Raw genomic sequence first — 6,179 nt, 5'->3', positions numbered from 1 at the left:
TCCGCCATCTTTTTATTTTGATAGAGGTTAGGTTTTCCAGTTTAGCCTTCTGGCCTACTCTACGTGACAAGCTCCCACAATCTTTTTATCATCAATTTCTCTCAGCCAATCATCAGTAATTTGTGTAAGTGCTGTGCTTGTTGAATGTCCTTCCTTATAAGCATGCTTAAATTCTGTTGACAATTTGTTTACTGTAAAATAGCATTGTACCTGGTCAAACACAATTTTTCCAAAAGTTTACTAAGGGTTGATAACAGGCTGATTGGTCGGCTATTTGAGCCAGTAAAGGAGGCTTTACTATTCTTGGATAACGGAATGACTTTTGCTTCCCTCCTCAGTAATTTTCCATCCAAGTTGTCAGATCCAGGTGGCTTGAGAACTGTTGGGAAAAGGCAGGATGGCTGAGAACTGTAGGGAGAAGACAGAATGGCTGAGAACTGTAGGGAGAAGACAGAATGGCTGAGAACTGTAGGGAGAAGACAGGATGGCTGAGAACTGTAGGGAGAAGACAGGATGGCTGAGAACTGTTGGGAAAAGACAGAATGGCTGAGAACTGTAGGGAGAAGACAGGATGGCTGAGAACTGTAGGGAGAAGACAGAATGGCTGAGAACTGTAGGGAGAAGACAGGATGGCTGAGAACTGTAGGGAGAAGACAGGATGGCTGAGAACTGTAGGGAGAAGACAGAATGGCTGAGAACTGTAGGGAGAAGACAGGATGGCTGAGAACTGTAGGGAGAAGACAGAATGGCTGAGAACTGTAGGGAGAAGTGTCACACCTAATCGCGCTCTAGTGCTCAACATCGCTGGTCTACTAACCACCGGTCCTGGCAACCCTCATTACGCACACCTGGACCTCATCATCACCTTGTCACGCTCATCTGATGAAGAAGGAGTGGACCAAAGCGCAGCGTGGTACGTGTTCATGATATTTTATTAAACTGAACACTGAAACAAAAAATAACAAAGAGAAAAACGAACAGTTCTGTAAGGTAACTACAACTATACAGAAAACAACTACCCACAAACCCAGGTGGGAAAAAAGGCTACCTAAGTATGATTCTCAATCAGAGACAACGATAGACAGCTGCCTCTGAATGAGAACCACACCCGGCCAAACACAAAGAAATAGAAAACATAGAAATAAAGAAACTAGAATGCCCACCCTAGTCACACCCTGGCCTAACCAAAATAGAGAATAAAAGCCTCTCTATGGCCAGGGCGTGACAGTACCCCCCCCAAAGGTGTGCACTCCGGCCGCAAAACCTGACTCTAAAGGGGAGGGTCCGGGTGGGCTTCCTTTAAGGCGTTTAGGGAGACTGTAGGGAGAAGACAGAATGGCTGGGAACTGTAAAGAGAAGGCAGAATGGCTGAGAACTATAGGGAGAAAACAGAATGGCTGAGAACTTTAGGGAGAAGACAGAATGGCTGAGAACTGTAGGAATAAGGCAGGATGGCTGAGAACTGTAGGGAGAAGACAGAATGGCTGAGAACTGTAGGGAGAAGACAGAATGGCTGAGAACTATAGGGAGAAGACAGAATGGCTGAGAACTGTAGGGAGAAGACAGAATGGCTGAGAACTATAGGGAGAAAACAGAATGGCTGAGAACTGTAGGGAGAAGGCAGAATGGCTGAGAACTATAGGGAGAAGACAAAATGGCTGAGAACTATAGGGAGAAGACAGAATGGCTGAGAGCGATAGGGAGAAGACAGAATGGCTGAGAACTGTAGGGAGAAAACAGAATGGCTGAGAACTGTAGGGAGAAGACAGAATGGCTGAGAACTATAGGGAGAAGACAGAATGGCTGAGAACTATAGGGAGAAAACAGGATGGCTGAGAACCGTAGGGAGAAGACAGGATGGCTGAGAACTGTAGGGAGAAGACAGGATGGCTGAGAACTATAGGGAGAAAACAGAATGGCCGAGAACTGTAGGGAGAAGACAGAATGGCTGAGAACTGTAGGGAGAAGACAGAATGGCTGAGAACTGTAGGGAGAAGACAGAATGGCTGAGAACTGTAGGGAGAAGACAGGATGGCTGAGAACCGTAGGGAGAAGACAGGATGCCACCTTGAGTTTGAGAGCTTGCCTAACATGCACAATTATGTGCCAAATCGGTTATTTTGTGCACCCTAACCCTCAATATTTGCAGCCGTAGATGGTAATACCTCTCTAGGAACTGATCTGTCATCAGTATTGTAAAATAATTATAATGTTAAGGAAAGATTTGAATGCAGAAAGTTTATTTGAGAGCAGCACTCCCTTTGGAGACTTCAGTATTGACACATGCTCCAAATGAAATCAAAGTTCATAAGTCACGTGCACTGAATACATTTAGCATCATTTCTCTCTACATGCTGTTTGAGGAAACGCATGTTACATCTTCTGCCGTTGTTGAAAATATGCACTTATTGTAAGAGTAATAAGGCTGTTAACCCCGGTGTCCTGGCTAGAATCCCAATCTGGCCCTCATTCCATCATGGCCATCTAATCATCCCCAGCATCCAATTGGCTCATTCATCTCCCCTCCTCTCCCTTGTAACTATTCCCCATGTGGTTACTGTAAATTAAAATGTGTTCTCAGTCAATTTGCCTGGTAAAATAAGAGTTAAATAAAATAAATATTTCTAAATTCCATCACTATCGGAAAACCGGGTCACAGACAGAAGCGGTGACCCAGACACGTCACACGGCTACAAAACTGAAGCATCCGTTTAGAACGGAGGGAGAGGAAGTCCAATCACGGGTAATAGGAGAGGATGGAACTAGGTGAAACTTCATTTACTCCCACTGTAAAACGACACTATAACTATCTTGGGTTAGTTATACTTATCTTTGACCGTGCCATGTCATTGGATTAGACGGACATGCTGAGTAGCGCCCGGGCGGGACAGGCGCAGAGTAGAATTACACGGTTCATGTTGTGTTGATGTATTTTAAACATATCGCGAGCCGACTTTTTGTTTTACGGTTATATCTGAATCTTTGCAGTGACTTGTAGAAGAGAACCGCAGTGAACTAGCGGGTCTACTACACGGATCTTTATCCCAGTTGCCCCGAAAGCTTCCATACATCCAGCACTAGACCATTCTAAAGGAATCTGTCTATCCGACCTGAAGTGTACATCAGACGGTCGTCAATAGGTGACAGCATCGAACTATTGGGTGAGTCGGGTTTTGATGTCATCAAGACGATAATAACCCCATGTTGTCGACTCACGCCGCATATTGTATATAAGACAGGTAGGACTATAAAACAGTTGGCAGTTGCTGCACGTTTCGGAACATTGTTTTTACCACTATATTATGTCATCAAGTGCCAGTCTGTCTCCCTGGTCAATATTATAGCATATCTCATGGTGATGATGCTTTCTGGAGCGAGAGAGTCAAACAGACAGCTAGTTGACTGAATGTAGCCTACGAAACATTTATCCTCTTGTTAAGCCCACACATTTTGCAGGGAAAATAATGGGTTATGCAATGTAGTTCCTTTGTATTGCACAGCTCTGCATATAGCTACCTCCATGTGTAACGGATGTGAAATGGCTAGCTAGTTAGCGGGTACGCGCTAGTAGCGTTTCAATCAGTTACGTCACTTGCTCTGAAACCTAGAAGTAGTGTTTCTCCTTGCTCTGCAAGGACCGCGGCCTTTGTGGAGCGATGGGTAACGACGGGCGACCGTTGTTGATGTGTGCAGAGGGTCCCTGGTTCGCGCCCGTGTCGGGGCGAGGGGACGGTCAAAAGTTATACTGTTACACATGGGCCTCAAACTATGGCTCTAACCCTAAGCTCGCTATTATATAGCCTATTCAACTGTTATAAATGTAGTCCATAGCCTATTAAAATGTTATAAATGTAGTCTATAGCCTATTCAACTGTTATAAATGTAGTCTATAGCCTATTAAGATAGCCAAATAAATAACGTCAATGGAAAAAATCATGGTGCTCAAAACGTCATGATTGTGGGTTCGATTCCCGGGGCCACAAACTTTAAATGAATGCATGCATACTGTCGCTTTGGATAAAAGCGGCTGCTTAATGTCACATTTTTTATTTTTGCACACCTCATATTTGTGCGACATCGAACATTTTCCTACATGGAACTTTTGATAGTAGCTATGGCCTCATAATAAAACAGCGTATCTAAACCAGGTAAGTTTTGAATTGTATCACTGTGACTTCAGAAAGTGACCGTATTACCGCCACACCGGCGGTCGAGTCATGAAGGCAGTGAAATTCACCTGACTGTTTAGTCACGATAATTAGGCTTCTCCCAGCTCTGATGCTGCTGATGGTCATTAGTAGTCTACCAAACTTGCTACCTGCCTGGTACTCAGCACTCTATTGTCCCTCTAACCCCTCTGACATCAAAGCAAATGTATTGGAAACCTAGGCAACACTTCATGAGAGCCCATGAGCTCATGTTACGCAACATTTCTATTGGCTTTGCAATTGCTCTAGAAAACAGAGTGATGGCCTCTATTATAACGAGGAGGCTCCCATCAGCTTTCTGTAGGCTAGCCTACTATATTTATTTTTTAACTTTCCTAATATTAAGCATATTGCTTATATTTACAACAGGAGTATAGCCTACATGGCTGGCATGAAAATAAATAAACCACGAGAAAGCGTCCTCCATTCGCTATTTAAGTGCATTTTTATTTAATTTAAATGTATTTATTTCACCTTCATTTAACCAGGTAGGCAAGTTGAGAACAAGTTCTCATTTACAATTGCGACCTGGCCAAGATAAAGCAAAGCAGTGTGACACATACAAAACACAGAGTTACACATGGAGTAAAACAAACATATAGTCAATAATACAGTAGAAAAATAAGTCTATATACAATGTGAGCAAGTGAGGTGAGATAAGGGAGGTGAAGGCAAAATAAGGCCATGGTGGCAAAGTAAATACAATATAGCAAGTAAAACACTGGAATGGTTGATTTGCAGTGGAAGAATGTGCAAAGTAGAGATAGAAATAATGGAGTGCAAAATAAATAAATAAATAAATACAGTAGGGAAAGAGGTAGTTGTTTGGGCTAAATTATAGATATAGATAGATGACATGTATTTTGTCCCGCTGCCCGTTTCGATACAGGTGCATGAAAATGGCCCATTCTAAATCAAAACAAAATGTCACATATATTATTTAGTATATGTCAAGACAATATTAAATCAAGAGCAGTCTGATGGGTGACAATATTAGCCTATCACTTGTGAATGATGCCTTTTTAGAAACATAGTCGCACACCTCATGTAGCCTACTCCATAGGCCTATATGCTTTTCTAAGGTTTGTAACTAAATTGGCCAAATAACTAATGAAAATTAAGCACATTAATCTGCTTTACAAGGGGTGTAGAGCCTAACTACATACATACACAGCGCGTGAGTTTCAAGTTTGGGAAGATCATTTTCACCATAAAAATTGACCTTTATAATAAAAGTGTTACATGCATATTCGCATTTGCGGTTACTTTTGCTAATGTTTTTTTCTGCGAATGGAGCGCTTATAGCCTATAACTGCGCTTTTAATGTGAAGAAATAGCCTAAAAGTTTATCAACATTTTAAGTTAAACGTTCTGATCTGTTGCGTTAAAAAGTTATTTGGATGCTAGTGGTTGTATCAATGTGGGATCTATTGCATCCCACAACTGTCCCAGACTATGTTTGGAAAATGTATTTCTTGCACAGAATAGAATAGGTTGACTTTTGTACTATGGGAGATAGTAGATTGACATAGGCTAGTGCTTTTGCTGTCCGGTAGGACTTATGCATCTTGTTGGCTGACGAAAAGTAAATGTGGACAGTACTTCCGATATCTTCAATATGCACCTCGGAATTGGATAAGGAAGCGCGCAGTTTCGTCCCTGAGATGTCTTCACTTGTAGCCTGTGAGAAAGGCCTGATCACGTGATGGAGCATGCAGCACTCAGGGAGAAGGGCACAACGGCCACTGGCCGCAAAAGGCATGGATTTTTTGGGGGTTCATTATGGCCACACTAATCACATTTTATTTGTTAATGCGCTGAATACAGTCGTGGCCAAAAGTTTTGAGAATGACACATATATTAATTTCCTCAAAGTTTGCTGCTTCAGTGTCTTTAGATATTTTTGTTAGATGTTACTATGGAATACTGAAGTATAATTACAAGCATTTCATAAGTGTCAAAGGCTTTTAT

General features: G+C 42.2%; 1 protein-coding gene across 4 annotated transcripts in view; it reads left to right on the top strand.

Annotated features, from left to right (window-relative positions):
- Positions 1-2,696: 2,696 nt before the first annotated feature.
- asmt2 (acetylserotonin O-methyltransferase 2) overlaps positions 2,697-6,179 on the top strand; it is a 52,633-nt gene continuing 49,150 nt past the window's right edge. Inside the window, exons 1-2 of one of the 4 annotated variants that reach the window (XM_071382446.1) lie at positions 2,697-2,766; positions 2,989-3,161. The gene's annotated coding sequence lies outside the window, so the exon portion shown is untranslated. Of the gene's footprint in view, positions 3,162-3,220; positions 3,240-6,179 lie in introns of those variants that run through there. The other 3 variants (XM_071382448.1, XM_071382445.1, XM_071382447.1) reach the window with 3 other exon arrangements.

Source organism: Salvelinus alpinus, chromosome 34 (assembly GCF_045679555.1).
Source record: "Salvelinus alpinus chromosome 34, SLU_Salpinus.1, whole genome shotgun sequence".
Lineage (NCBI taxonomy): Eukaryota > Metazoa > Chordata > Actinopteri > Salmoniformes > Salmonidae > Salvelinus > Salvelinus alpinus.
This window is presented reverse-complemented; position numbering and strand designations above follow the sequence as displayed.